The sequence below is a fragment of the Lonchura striata genome, chromosome 1, assembly GCF_046129695.1.
Source record: "Lonchura striata isolate bLonStr1 chromosome 1, bLonStr1.mat, whole genome shotgun sequence".
NCBI lineage: Eukaryota > Metazoa > Chordata > Aves > Passeriformes > Estrildidae > Lonchura > Lonchura striata.
Window position 1 is genome coordinate 66,532,427 of NC_134603.1, and position 15,992 is coordinate 66,548,418.

At 41.6% G+C, this 15,992-nt stretch overlaps 1 long non-coding RNA gene across 6 annotated transcripts in view; it reads right to left on the reverse strand.

Moving 5' to 3' along the window:
- Positions 1 to 2,477: 2,477 nt before the first annotated feature.
- The window catches only part of LOC110469733 (uncharacterized), a 79,289-nt gene continuing 65,774 nt past the window's right edge, over positions 2,478 to 15,992 (reverse strand). For 2 of the 6 annotated variants that reach the window (XR_013340373.1, XR_013340368.1), the window contains 4 exons: positions 15,568 to 15,740; positions 10,789 to 11,073; positions 7,951 to 10,065; positions 3,549 to 4,457 (listed from right to left, as the gene is read on the reverse strand). This is a non-coding gene — a long non-coding RNA (uncharacterized LOC110469733). Of the gene's footprint in view, positions 3,096 to 3,548; positions 4,458 to 7,411; positions 10,066 to 10,788; positions 11,074 to 15,567; positions 15,741 to 15,992 lie in introns of those variants that run through there. The other 4 variants (XR_002465306.3, XR_013340372.1, XR_013340374.1 and 1 more) reach the window with 4 other exon arrangements.

Sequence of the window (15,992 nt, forward strand, 5' to 3'; positions counted from 1 at the left end):
TAGCTTAGAGGAAAAGTATTCACTAAGTGCTATGGTTTATTATTCTAATGTGACTGTAAAATCATGATGTCTTTCTTGCAAAATGATCTTTAAAACATGAAGCATTAGGATGGTGACTGAAATCATTACTATCAAATTGTTCTGCTTTTGCCCTGTCACATTGATACTTCAAAGTAAAATTGTCCTGTGGGCGTTTGTAAGATTTTATGAGGACAGCTTGTCTTTTCAAACCTTATTCAGGAGGGCAAAAAAACCTCCAGATGTTTTCTTAATGAATAAGGGCTAAGGTTTCTGCCTGCCTAATTCTGAAGCTGCCCTTTAATATTTAAATTCCAAACCCACTAACAATCAATGTGATGAACAATCAACAGGATGAAAATGAGTCTCCAGTTGTTCAGAAGTGATGCAGGCAAATGTCCCCACACCTTGGTCCTACCCAAGGCTGTTGCTCTCACTCGGACATTGAAGGGGGGAATGCTGTGGTGCCCCATCCCTCCCCCTGCCTGCAGAAAGGGAGTCAAGGTGTCTCTGCTCTCTGGTGTGAGTGTCTGCTGCCAGGGGCCATGTTTCTCTGCTGCTTTGGGGTGCATGGCACCTAGCACAGGGGAGCCACACTCATGCCACAGCTCTCTTGGGTACAACCACAGCAGAAATACAGTACAAACAAGATGGCATCATGCACTGTGCATGGACTTGTAAAGTGTCTGATTCTCCAGAACTGCTCTATCTTCTCTGTCTCAAGGCTATATTATCACCAGGTTAACAAGGCTTCTGTCCCTCCATCCTCTTTCAGACTGGGCTGCATTACAAAATCATGTTTCCTCTTCTGACAGAAAGTCAAAAGGTGCTTCAGCAGTCTTTGTGAGTGCACTCTGTTCTGTAGGGACACACCAGGAGCAGCCTTCCTCCATCAACAGCTCAACTTGAGCAACTTTCTCACTCTCCTTCAACTTGTCGCTCCCAGATCTTTAATTTCCTTGCATACACATTTTGTGGATCATAAACATGCTTTTGGATATCTATGGTTGCCCTGTTTTGACCCAATCCACAAGTACCAGGAGGGAAGCTTTCTTCACCTTTTTTTTTTCCTCCCCCGCCTAGCTATTTAGCAAAAACTGCTGCTGGGAAATGTGTTTATTTGCTTTTTCACTCTCTCTTTTTTTCCCTGCCAGTTCTCCCAAATGACCTTGGGATTTGCTAGGCAGTTTCCAAACAATTTTGATCAAATGGAAGTAGCTTCAAATGCTACAAATACAACAATGAATTAAATATGTCTAGAGTTGTTTCACTGGCAGAGAACAGTTCTTTCTTGCCCATGTGATTCAACCACTTTTCCCCAACACTGTCTTTGGAATGGTCCTGGGCTTGACTCTTATATCATGTCCAGGAATTGCTGGATGAGTGCTGGTCAGCACAGGCCAAAATGGGGTAAGGGCCACCACCATCTTGTGCTTGTGTATACATGACAGTGTGTCCATAGCCACATCTTGTTTTCTCAGATGGACATATCCAATGCGTATGCCTGAAAATCGAACAGAGGTGAAAGCCAGACAGCAGAGACCCAGGAACCTACACCAAGTAATCTGACTTTGGAAAGCCTGAACACAGGACACAGCCTCACAGCAAACTTGATTTCATCAGCTCAGGAATGTGTTGGCAGTGATTCTGGGGGTGCTCCAAGTCTGTGTGGTTGGCTTGACCCAGGGCCATTTGTTTGAACATCACTGCCCATGGCTGCTTCAGAAAATGTGTGGGAATGTGCTGTTCCCAGGCCCTCCCATCAGAAGTTTAACAAGGTCACTGGTTGCGTCCTAGGCAAAGGAGCCACCTCACTGTCCTCTCTATCACAAGGTCTGGGACCCAGCCCTAGATGTGTGATAGAGGTCACAGAATGTGATTTTCAGAAGCAATGATGCAGCTGGTCCTGATTTAAATGGGAAAGGCCTCAGGAAATGGAAATGGGCTGTAACCCCACTACCACCCAGAGTGGGAAGTGCCTGTGGTCCCCAAAAAGTGCAGCCCAAAGGACCTGCACAAAGCTGGCAGAGGGATCCAGTTTTGAAATGTCTGAACTATAGAGGACATCCCACATGCAAAGCTGGGGACCACAGCAAGTCACCAGATACAAGGCAGGAAGATACAAGTACTTCTGCCTTTAACTCTTTCTCAGGATTCCACAAGTTCATGTCTGGCTCTACAATCAGAGTTTCAAAGTCCACATGAGAAACTTCAGGTTTTGAGAAGTTGCTTTCTGCAGGGTTTCAGAGAACCACACCCTCCCTCTTCCCCCTCTTTTGCCTATTAGGTCTATGATACATGGCAACATCTCTAAATTTAATGTCACAAATGAAGTCCAGTGAAGGAAAGACCCATACTATGGCTCTGAAGCAGCTATTGAGTATGACTACTGCCTAGTTTTATGGCAAACAAGTCCATTAGCATTTAAATTGATTCTTAAATATTTTCCTAGAAATTCACAGCAATATAAGCCTTAAACCCAGGACTGGTAATATTGTGACTTTTATGTCTAATTTCAGATTTCATTTTCAGTCCAATAGATAATAATTATAAAGCCATGAAATTTCAGAGAGCTGCTTAAAAATGCACAGGTTTGTGTTTTGCCTTTAATTAGTAAAAGAAAAAAGGGAAAAAAGGAAGTAAGCATTATCCATGTCCCTGTGCAAAACTTTTGCCAAATCCTGATATTCTCAGACATAACTGATACAGTCTTGTTACAGGGCTTAAAAATTAAAAGCCTAGACTGCAGATACCCTTTAATCTGTGTAAAGGATACAAAATATAAATACCTAGCATCTGGACAATCCTGTAAACTGAATGGCACAGATGTCTGGCAGTGAATACCTATATTCATAGAATCACAGAATAATTAGGGCTGGAAATGACCGACAAGATCATCAAGTCCAACATTTGGCTGAACACCACTGTATCAATTAAACCACGTTGTTCCAAACTTGGTATAAAATAGAGGTGAAAAAGCTTGAATGGCCTCCATCCAGCCTCTGAACACATCCAGTAGGGCTCAGCTATCATGATGCTCTCCATTTGGCAGCACCTGCTCCAACAGTGCCTCTGTCCTGGGGGGGAACCGAAGATTGCAGGAGGTAAGTCACACTGAAAAAATGCTGATATTGATGCTGTGTGTACATAAGCAACAATCTTTGCCTGTTTCAGCAATGTACCTCAGGCCATTAGTTGCTCTGATAAATTTCTCCACCCATTCTGGAACCATTAAAAAATGTTTCATATGGGTACAAAAAGGCAAAACTCAGCATAAGCCAAACCTGTGTGGCTTTTCAGTGACCTTTGTGACTGAGAGTATGTTTTTGGTACATTTATTTAATCCTGGTAGCTAATGTCACCCCATGTAAATCCTTAAGAGTTTTGTGATTTTGAGAGGTGGGATTTCTCCAGATGTGGTTTCCATGTCTGAGAGCTCTGCTGCCACTTAGGTCAATCATGACTGAAATGTGAGAATCTTCAGAGACCAACAACTTAACAAAAGGACACTTAGCAATATTGCTCCTCTGCTTGAATCTGTATTTAATTATCTTGAGGAAGATATAAAGGCTGCTTTTGCAGGTGTGAGTTGCTACAAGACCCTGGGGGAAAAGAAAGAAACTATTTAAGGGAAGGAAGTGCTTGTGCTATTGCAGCCACAGAAGGCTGAGTTCACTCAGTCCTGCACAAGTGCTGATAATGTCGTACATGAAACACCCCTTCTCAGGCTTCTTTGGGAGCTCTAACATGGAAACAAGTTTAGGTGATGGAGAACCACAATACTGACAATCCCACATCTTCAGTATTACATTAAAAATTTTTAAAAAATTAAAAACATAAAAGGTTTAAAAACATCCTGGTTGAGTATCACTGAAGACATCTGATTTTGGTGGAAAAAAGGCTAAGTCAAGCTCTACATGCTTCTTATCCATGTAACAAGCATTGCTGCAGAGAATATAAGGGTAGAGAGAAATTTCTGTCACCAAATTTTATTTTACTGAGCTAAAACACAAAGGGTGTGTTTCTCTTCACCAATAAAAGTGTGACTATGACCTGAATGTCGACAGTTCAGCAGAGTGCATTCCACTGATGCTAAATTCATTTCCTTGCCAAGGACATGTATCTGTTGAGTAAAACATCAGGCTACTTACATTGTGTTTGGCACTGTATCACAGGGAACACTGCACAGCTGAGACATGCACATTCCCCCTCCCACAATTCTTCTACAAAACACACTGAACTTGTAAAAATCAGTTAAACACCTCAGAAAGTTATGTGAAGAAACAAGGTTAAATCAAGAACTTACAATCAAATCACCTTGATGAGACAAACTCGAGGTTACACCCAGGTGTTCCAGGCCATTCGATGCAATCCGTGCCTCTGAACCTTTGAAAAGGAGCTGATCCAAACAGGCCTGTAAACCTTGCATCTTTGACTACCTATATATTTTATTATAAAATAATATAAAATATAAAATTAATTTATTTCCGTGAACCTAATCCAAACTCCAGTGCAGTCAACAGAAACCTCACCACTGACTTCAAAATCAAAACCTATCACATTACCCAAAAAAAAGAAAAAAAGCTAAACAAAACAAAACAAAACAAAACAAAAAAAAAACACATGATGGATTGTTCTGTCTCCACAGAGCACAAAGTGGCTTCAGTTTTAATGCTCACACTTCAACTTTAACTCCCAAACCTGTCTGTTTTGTGCTTGTTGTGGAATGTCTTATTTATTAAACCATTTTTCATAGGAGTGCCAGGGCAATAATGTAAAAAAGCCACCAAGTTCAGGTTTACGCAAAACTGACACCACAATTCTGGTTCTATGCTCAGGGCTTCATGCACACTGGTGCAGGGACCAAGAGGAACAGTCCCTCCATGGTTTTAACCAGAATCAGATTAGGCCCTTCACTTTGAGAAGTCATTTGTCAAACAGTTCCTAAAATCAGACAGCTGAGGTCTTTTAGTGCTAACTTTTTACTCATCCAGAGATGTTTGACACTGGTTGAACAACACTTCCTTCTCTCACAGCCCCATGAGAGGGCTGGAAAACAATTAAATGTGTCTAAAGGAAAACTAGTGTAGGTGCTTGCACACCCCAATGAAGACGAAGCAGTCCCCTTCCTAAATGTAGCCAGAATGATTTGACTATAAAGGAGCTGCTACTATCTATCTAAATTATCCTGTTAAAATCTCTTTCTTTCAGTGACTACATCCTTTTATATCTTATATAGCTGGTGAACCACACACATAAACCTTTTCTCCTGATAGCCCATTAGGTATGCTTTTGAGGTACAACCTCAGTAATTGCTTCCTTCCAATGTAATTGTATTTTAATTACACATTTAAGGCCAAATTCTTTCCTCATCTATCCCAACTAAAACTCTCTGAAACCTTATTAATTTTAATTAAGTTGGAGTTGATGCAAAATTTCTAAGTGCTCAATTTTGCATTAAAAGTTTAAAATTCATTTAAACATGGATTTAATTTCCAAAAGCACTTCAGTTGGAAATGTGCTCCTACGTTTAGTCTTTCAGAGCAATAACATGAAATATATGAAACATAAAGTCCTTTCCAACAGATGATATTAGGACATAGCTCACCTTTAAATATTTCCTCATTTGCTGTAGGTACCTGAGGGATGTTTGCTACAGACTCTACCAAGACTTCTCTGTTATTAACGTCAGCAGCAGTGCTACTCCAAAGGGATAAACTGCTGCTGGAGATAAACTGTCCCTTTCTGAGAGTGGGACAGGGTTTATGTCACCAGCCAGTGCAGTAGACACAGAAAGACAGCCTGGGAATAAAGCAGGAAGGGACTTAGATCACTGAGAGCTCAAAAGGCCAGTTTGAAGGGTTCATGTGAGCAGGAAATTGATACATGGAGTTGGTCATGAAAGAGTGAGAAAACATGGAAGGAAAACTTTTCACTGTCTCACTGAATAAAAAGGACAAGAAGTGACTTGAGAGAGTCACTTATTATTTTCAAAATAATTCTTGGAACAATTGAACCATCAAGAAAGTTATTTGAAGACTTGACCTGGACAGAATAAGATTGTAGAGGGACTCAGTAATTTTGCTCAAAACTGAAAATAAAAATATGAGGTAATTGAGCCTTATGTTTCAGATGTAAGATCTCTGCCACTACACATGTCTTTGAAGACATTATAGTGCCCCTAATTAAAAGCAAGAGCTGCTTGTGGGATTCCAGAATGCAAGCAAAATTACTAAGAGAAACAGATCCAGCCCTGGAGAGATCAGCCAGCATCACAAAGAGGTCACTGCTGAGCTCTCAAGCAAGCATAGTACATGTCACTGGGCCTCCACAGCTCTCAGGTGAGGAGAGGGTAGCGCCCAGCAATGTCTCTGGAATACAGCAAGCTGGATATGCTGCACAGAGTGCCACACAGAAGGGTTGTTTGCAAAACCTGTACAGCCCAGAAGGGAGGCTCTGGCAATCACTACAGCCTACTGCCCACAGTGGGCACTGCAGGATGTACCTGTGCTGACTCCCAGCATCTCTCTTAGGCAGCCACCCAGTAGTTCCAGCAAAGGTCTGACACTCTTTACACAACATACGCTGAACACATGGGAGACAGGCTTGTCTGAGCAGAACCATGGAGCAGATCCTCTGGCCAAGCATGACTGCCCACAGAAAACACTCTCAGACAGGGAAAACAGTGAACAGGCAGAGAGATAGCCCAGCCAAATCCCTGGGGGGTGGAATGAAACAGCGTGGACAGGTCTGTTTGCTTTGAATAACAGGAACGTGTACAGCCACCCCAGCTCATTGCCCCAGCTCCACAGAGACCAGCTCCTCAGAGCAGTTTTCTAGGCTTTTGGGAGCCCTAAGTGCAAAGGGGGTGAGGCTACATGCTTTGATGTGGAACAAAACAGTGGTGAAAAGTGATTTGAGTCTGAATAATGGAAGAAAAGTCTGCCTAAGATAAATTCCTGGGAGAGAAGTTAAAAAAAGCAGGAGACAGAGCTGAATGTGAGTAAGACAGAAGACATTACAGTCATGTTGGACATGACATGCTGAATAAAATAGTGTGTGACAACAGGTCAGAAGCTTGGTGTGAGTCTCAGGGCTACATCTGTAATTGCCAATTGTGCACAAAGTCCCATGACACAGAGGAAAGCAGGGTCATATGGATGTCTGTCTGACCCTTCCATACCCTCTCCACTTTTGGTTCAAATGCAGAGAGAATGTGACACTCGCAGGCCCAGAGGGTCAGGGCAGCCTCTTACCAGCCTCTGCACCAGCTTCACATGAATCCTCAATGTCAAAATCACTAGGATTGTACTTTCTAAAGCATTATAGACAGATAAGGAACACAGGAACCCTGGATGATTAGAGACTGAAGTCAAAGAAACCCCTGGAGATGTTTGTTGTGCATGGTGTCATTTATTGTTATAACCCATGGCATTGGCCAGATGTTACAAACCCTGCAGTGTGAAAGAGCCCCAGCACCTGATGCCACCCTCAAGCCCAGGAGGAGGTTACAAAGGCATTCAGCCTGTAAACTCTTGAACAGACAGGAGACTCTGCTACTTGAGACCTCCTATCTGAGATCGTGTAACACCTGCCACACTAGATCACCACAGCCTCAAAAAATCATCTCTTTTCTTCCAGAAGGGGCAGCCAGTCATGCCAGGAGAGAACAGCACCAGATGCTACTGGCAGGGCAAAGCCAAAACTGAGAGATCTCCCAAAATGAAACAGCAGAGCTGCAGATGAGTCAGGAAAGAATTGGAGGCCAAAGCAGTGCAGGCTGACCCAGGGGCTCTCCTGACTTAGTGGACTGTGGACAGCTAAACAGGTATATTTCATCATTGCTTGTTTCATGTAAATGTTTGCTTTTAGTGTGTGTTGTTTGTGCAATGGAGGTATAATAAAGGTATTATCCCTTGTTATGCATCTTACCTGCTGGCACTGCTGAAAGCTGGTCCATGGTAGGTACTCTGGCTGAGTAGTGTGGCTACAGCATCATCTGCAGCTGTACTGCCTCTGAAAAGAGCTGTTTTCCAACAAGGAGCTTGTTTGATTTTTACAAGCAACAAGGGGCTTTTTGGCTCTTGCTCAGCATGTGTTACCTGACATGCCAGGTTTCCCAGCAGCCATGAGGAGAGTCAGACAGTGAGGAACTGCTCTGTGTACTGAGCTGAACTTGCTTTCTCATTTTTCCAAGTCTTGGCAGACAGGTAAATTTTTTACAGGTACTTGTTTCTAAATACAACATGTAACTCGTTTTGCTGCAGTCTATCCATCTAGTGTTCTGGGCTTGTGGGTACAAAGTTACCATTACCAGTTAACATGACTGAGAATTAAAAAAGAAATACGTGTTTTTCTATCAGAAACAGAATGTTTGAAGTTAAAAGGTTTCAGTTTTGAAGCTCACTGTTCCTTACCTTCTTAAATAAAGGGAAGTGGAGCTAAATGATAAATTTCTGCATAATTGAAATGCACAAACACGGGGAGAGAGACAAAAAGAGAGAAAGTTAACTGGAAGCAGCTTCCCAAGAAAGTTACTTGATCTTGTCCAACAGAACCTGCAGTTTCAAGCCATTTAGGCACTCTGGAAAATTTTCTCTGGATATGAAACACATTTACTCAGCACCCGTCAATTCTGTGCTGCAGCCAGCCCTGAAGAAAGAGAGGTCTCTCAGTGGCTGCAGCCAGTACTCTGGGCAGCTTCCAATCCTTCTCTCCTGCCAACAGTAAATAAAAGCATAATGAAATAAGAACAGCTAATGCTAACGCCCTAGAGCTGATGTTGGAACGAGGAGCGTGAGACCGGAGAATTGCAAGCAGCCTCTCCTCTCTACTGCAAAGCACTTGCAGCCCAGACGCATCCCAAGCCAGGCTGATTTTCTGTGGATTCAGTAGTTCTGAGAAGGTTCTCTCTTCCATTAATTCATTCAGCCTTCTCTCAGGCTGCACTACTGATCGATGTTTTCTACACAGGCAGCCACACAAAGGAAAAAGAGAATCAATATTCACTTTGGTCGTGGCCTCTCCAGTCCTCAGCCATTCCCATATGCGTCCTTGCGTTAACAACCCCATGTAAGGGATAGGAATGAGATCAGCAGCTGCCAGAAGGGCCCTGTGCCACAGATTTTCAAATATTGTTTTTTCTCTGTCTCTTAGGGACACATAATGCAGCTGATACTCCTGCCTTTTTATTACACCTTTTTCTATGCATGCAATTCCTATGGCAAATATATATTTAAATAAATGTAAGAAAAAAATTAAAATGAAAACCTTTTAATGAGCTCAAAAATGAGCTCAAAAAACAAAAAAATGTGAAAACTGCTTTGCTGAAGTTTTGTTCCATGCCCATAATGTATGTAAATATTTAGTAACATGCAGAAATTGCAAATGTGACTTATGCCTTCTAAGATTTCATGTTAGTTTTTCCCTTTGCAAAATTAAGGTCTCTGTGGTGGAAGCATGGCATGAAAGAACTAAGAATCGTGATGACAAAATGGTCGGTATTATTGGCATTTTTCTTTCCATTTTTTAATTTGACAGAACTAGGTAAATACCTTTCCTAAAATAATGAACCCAAATTGAATTCAGTTGAGTTACTGAGTGAAAGAATGAATTATTTTCTTAATTTCCCTTAGGAAAGAAAGGTCTCTGCATTACTCGTACATGCCATCAAATTAAAATGGTGTGAAAAAGTACAAGTTATCCAGCAATGAAATGTTGTGGAGTAAATGGGAGGCAAATGTTAAAAATCCTCCTTTGAGCAGCCAAGAAGAAAATTCCTTCATGATACATGTAGGTGACATAATCTTGGGACAGCTTTTCCATTGGCGTGGTCCTTCTTTGCATGTTTCCCAGGAGAAATCCACACATCGTTTGTCAAAGTGGCTGTAGATTTATGTCTTTGTTTTCTTAGAAATAGGAATCTTTGTCTACTCATTGGTCTTCAGAATGGAATTAAACTTCACAATTGTGTCATACATCAGTTGCCACAGACTTTCAAGCTCTTTCCTTAAGTTCCTATTTTATAGCTGAATTGAAGCATGTCTTCTGCAATTAAAAAAAAAAAAACAAGCAAAAATCAAGCATTGATTTAAGCACATCAGGTGTTAGAAAACTGTCAGACAGAATCTGATTCCTGGTCTAAGTTGTTTCATGGTTTTCCTCAGGTGGTTCATCAGTCCCTGGGCATCTGTGAACTCCCTCTAATCCAATCATGAAATGTGACTGAGGAAATTAAGTTCTTGGTGTCTAGATAGCAATTGACCTATGTAAAATACCCTTGAAAACTTATATTTCAATTGAAAGAAGTTGGAGAATCTATAAATTTTAAAAATTACTTACCTAGTATCTAAAAGGGCCTGGACTAGATCATTCAGAGAATGATGCAAGAAGTTTCACATTCCCCAGTTATAAAGTAATGCGTCAAAAAGGGATATTGTTCCTACCCCAACCTCTCATGAAGCTTTATTATGCCTTGAAGTACAAGTTTATTTCACTTACTTTTGGAGACAACTTTTATTTCATGCTGCAAATCAGGGTGGCTTATTGGAAAACACTAGATTAGCGGTTGGTTTTCTAAACCCCAGCACTGACAGTATCTGACATCACTTTCTTCAGCACTATCTTTCAAAAACCTACTAATTCCAGCCCATAGTTATGTGTAAGCTGAAAACATTACATAAATATATTGTTTCATTGGTACAACAAAGTTATTCTATGTCAAAAGAAGTCAATATTTGCCTAATTTTCATACTGATATCCCAGTCTTACCTGGTGAGTCAAAGATGGGATGTGTCATGCTGAAAGATGCCTCCACAGGCACTGGGGAGAAGAGACGGAGCTGTGACACAACATATGTACCTTGGTGGAATTGTAAATCAGACATCTCTGTGGTGACCTCAACAACTTCCCTTTCTCCTCCTTTGTCTGAGGTGCAGTCACTTTGGGTTTTGATCTTTGTACTGGCATAGTGTCACTGCTGGGTAGGGATACCTCATTCTCCTCATGTCCTTAGTCCTGATGACATTAAGCATGCTGGTGAGGCCCAGGCCCAGCCTTTGGGAGGGAAACAAAAATTAGATGTAAAACAGATTTTGAAGTAGGAAGAATTTTTCCCATGCTGAAGAGTCACAACAGTTCTAAAAGGAGAAGACATATTTTTAGTGATTAGCCGCAGTTAATCCTAAGAACGCTTTAGGCTTTGTAATAAGTCAAACACAATATCCTCTCCTCCATGGAGAAGTGAGACGTGAGGTTTCAGAGTGGAAGAACAAAAGGATTACAAATGAGGTATTTGCAATAATTCCTCCACAGCGGCTATACACGCTACATAATATTTCCCCCTAAACCAGAAATCTGCCTTGAATAAAAGGAAGAAAATGACATTAGGAGAAAGAAGTCATATCTACAAACTGCATGTAAATCAGAAGTTCATTAGGGGAGTATGCAGAAAAGCTTTTGGAATGTAATTTTGCTACCAACTAGTTTTCACAAGAGTGAAGTAAGGCTTTCAAAAGCATTATTGCTCTAAGTAATTCAAATTACCTACTCTACCTGATACTATCTCTTCCCATAGAGATTACAAAGCACTTAAATTTTTACCCACTTTGTTACAGAAATCCCTGAGGAAGATTTCAATCCATTTGCAAGCACTGCTGTGAGAAGAAAAGACACCAGAAGTTTTCAAAATGACCTCCTGCACATCTAGAGTTAAAAGCTTCTTACAAGAATTGTCTCTGTATCACAAAACTCTTTGTTCAGAAATTTACCACTGGGTCACACAAAAAAACCCCACTCTGGACCAAAAGTCAATCTACAAGGGTTCAGCTAAGAAACAAAAATTCCTGGCGCTTTGTCCCCTTCTTTTTTCTAGCACTGAAATCGAAAAGATTATATGTGTTCTACTGTTTCCAAGCATGAGTGTACTCCAATTATTTGGAATATTATTTTAATTTTAAAATGAAAAGGCGTGGGCTTATAGATGAGATTGCTGAGTGTTTGAAGTGTCAGGTGATCTCCTCCATGCTAGTGGCCATAGATAGCTCATCTGTCATTCAGAGGCATGTACCCTCTCCTAGGACATCTCCTATTTTGTAGCAGTCCAAAGCCTTTCTTTTATCTAGGCTAACCTCCCTTTGGCACCCACAGGGGTGTGTTATAGCACAGGTCACTAGGGAAGGTATCACTCAGTTTCTGCCCCTCCCCATAGCAAGCAAGACCCACACTTTGCTGTGGACATGTACTCTGCACTGACACAAAAGTGCTGGGACACTCTCACAGCCCAGAGGGGGATTTAGAGGCGTGGCTGTGTTTTATTCTGACTTGCCACGGAGCTGCACCGGACTTGGCAGCTTGCAGAGTTTTCCTGCAAGGCCACTCCTCAGGGGAGCTGAAAGAGTGTTGGACTGGGGCAGGGGAGAACTGGCCTGGCTTCAATCAAAACCTTTTCTAGAAAGGGTTTTGTACTGACATACAAGGGCCTCACTACATCCTGCTTTGTGTGCTGAAGTTTGAACAACTCCAAACTAAAAAAAAAAAATTTTAAAAGAAGATGAAGAGGAGGAAGACTGTGTGGAATAAAATGGCCCAAAGAATGAAACTTCCCATAAGTGCTACTGCCTGCTGTGCATTGAAACCCACAGGTGAAAATCTGGGATTCTTTGAACCAGGAGAGCTTTGCCTTTGGTGTACCTAGGCTTCCAGGTAAGGTCACTGCTTTGCTGTCTTTGCAGGTCCTTCAGCTTGACATGCTTGCAAATTTCCTGCAGGTCACAACAGCTACATGAGGAACACACGGCATCCTGAACAGAGCAGGAGAGAAGGGGCAGCAGGGAAGTTGCCAGAAAATGATCTAGTGGAAGGTGTCCCACCCATGGAACCAGTTGATGCCCCTGGGTGTTTGAATCAGATAATCTTTAAGGTCTTTCCCAAGCCAAGCCATTCCACCATTCTATAAAAAGACGCCATTGTGGTAAAGTGGGCAAATGTCTGTCTTATTGTGTCTGGCTGCTTGCTGTCCTAGCTGCACCTTGCTGCCTGTAAATACACAGCTGAATCCAAGCTAACTATGCAACTGAACAGTGGCAGACCAGCAGAAAAGGTGACACGATCCGGCTCTCTGGTGGCTGACAGACATCTGGAGAGAGCAGCTTGCTCACCAGAGTCTCTCAACACGACAGAGTCTCTCAACCCAAAATATGGCCTTTAGAAAGATTTGGGGCTTCTGAAAATGGCTGTGTTGTATCAATAACTGAGGGAATCACAGAGCTAGAGGGGCAAATACACAAATGCCTTAAGATACAGCATCCATGAAAAGAAAAGAAAGCAAGAAAACAAACAGTTTTAGTGTTCTTCCAGCATTGCCTCCTGCATTTACTCCAGCACGCTATATTTGGTATGGCTGTTTCTGTAGGAGAGCTACTCTCCGACAAGTCCTCATGTAGAAGCAGCAAACCTCCAAGGAGTTTAAGGCAGCTTTTATTTAGACCCACGCTTTGTTATGATACCAAGTTTAGCCTCAGTCATGCTGCTTACTGATATTCCAGTGTCTGTGGCTGCTCACAAGCTAAGGGGTCCACATTTCTCGGGTTTCATTGATTTCACAGCATTTTTGCCCATGCAAAACTCTGCTCCTGTTAATCCAAATCTTTGACTGTTGCTCAGATGTCTGGTGATGGAGAGAGGGTGGTGGCAAAGACAGCATGCAATGTACACTGATGGGGACAGGAGCATTGTGTAGCTGTCAGCACAAAGAAAGGGAGGCTCATCTTGCAGCAGCAATATTTGGGACAGAAGGCTGGAAGATCAATTTAACTCCTTTGATGTGTCATATCTTGCTAGTAAAGGTTTAAATGCTATTTCTGTCTGTCACATTGATTTTCATTATCGTGGATCCTCTTCCTGAGGTAAAGAATTTCTCTCAGAGAAGTTTTCTAAACTTGTTTAGCTTGCGGTGATGTTATGTTTTAAATTACAACACAAATACCTGCATGCATATATGCACCAGCTCTTCTTATTCATAAGAAATCTGTGTATGGCACTGTGTAATTTTAGTATTCCATGACAGCACCATTTAAATTATGTATTTTTCTTGAAAAAGAAAAAAAAAGAAAAAAGAAAACAAATCATAACTCATCCAGCTTGCAAGTACAACACCCTGTTGTGTTGCCCCTCTTCCATTAATCTGGACACTGGGAGGCATTAAGTGATGCAAGACCTTTGAATCTGCCCCCTCAGAAACTCTGAGAGCTCAGAACATTGTTCTCTATTATTGTTCCAAAATATCGGCTTGCATACTCCAAAACTATTTAAGAAATACTGATTTAATCATATACTCCCCCACATTTTTGCAACTGCCATCACTACTGTAAGTGCTAATGTGCTGAGTGGGGCAATTGTGGTGTTTTGCTGCTCTAAAGAAAAATTTTTTCCTCATAAATTCCAGGAATGGGTTCTTTCTGCTGTTTTAGCTAGTTCATGTAACAAATAATCTTTGCAATGGGAGAATTTGGCTCATCATGCAGATTTGTGTTCTTTGTAAGTGGAAAATAATAGCAGACAGTATTCGTCCTGTGTCACTGCTTTTATTCCAGTCAAGGTTGATAAAATATTTCTTGGAGAGAAATGCACAAATCATCCTGCATGGGAAACCTGATGTTAATGATGATGATGATGAGCGCAAGTTTGGGGGTAATGTTCTGGTATAGTGCAGTTCATTCCCTGTGGCATTTGGGATTTGGCTGGTGAGGCTTGATAGGAGACCAGTGAAAGTCCTTAAGGCTGAGATGAAAACCATGCACGGTGTTACTGCTGGAAGAGCTGTTTGGAGGAGCCTGAACATTCCCAGAATAGTACAGTTCCTCTAACATAGCTACAAGCAACACATCAAGCTCCAAAGAGATTCTTTTTTTAGGCTTGGCTCTAAGGAGGTGTGGGGGGGCGACGAACATTAGAAGGCTGACAATGACAAGCAGGCATTCATTTGAAGGAAAGTAATACATCTACTAAACTCCTAAAGACTAACAGCATAAAGCCTTGGCAATCCCATCACTTTCCCCAAATAGAATCATGTTAGGATTTTGGTGTATGAAAAAAAAGAAAGTCTACGACATAGAATTCTGCAGCATTGTAGTAATAATAAATATAACACAATCTGGAAATATATGAAATAAGAGCACTTTTTTTGCCTTTTTGTCTGGGCTGAGGTCTTGCAGTTGTTCCTGCATAATCATATACATCAGCACATGGAGGCCCTGGCAGTGTAAAAAATCCACTGGATTTTGCAATAATTGCACTATAACTTTATGAAATGTCCTGTACAGTTAGCATCCCACAGCATACTTATTGTTTTGTATAGACACATGATATAATGCCCCTGGGCTGCATTTTTGTAGGGATTATTTGGGTGTTTCTGTTTTGTACTGCTCCTTGAAGAGCTCACCTTCCTGAGCAGTCTGGTGAATGCAGTTCAGCATGTCTCAGCTCCTCCATGGAAAGAAAGGAAAGATCTTGTGGCTAGACATTTCTTTTTCTTAGGCATCAGGTACTTACTCTCTAGACAGCTTGGTTCTCTAGCTTACAGCTGTGGGTTTCCCTGCTGTCTTGGTCGTGTGCAGAAAATACAATCCAATTACTTCTTCCATGTGGAGAAGACGCAGAGAGTCAGCAGTGATAGATAGATCCCTGCAGGGAAGAAAGACCCATCCTCTGCAAAATAATGAACTCTGTAGCAAAGGAAAAGAAAAAGAAAAAAAAAAGATTGGAAAACCCAGCTTACAACTGAAGACCCCATGGCCTTGAGTGAACTGAAGTTGAAAGTTCATGTAGTTTTGAATCATTGCTCGAGGCTCTCTTTAGAGTCAAAGGGATCGCAGTTCATACACTGGTTACACATTTAATCCTGCTTTAGCGGCTGCAATCAAGTCAAAAGTTTTTACTGTTTGGGAGGGTTTTGAGTGAAAGCTGATACCGCGTGT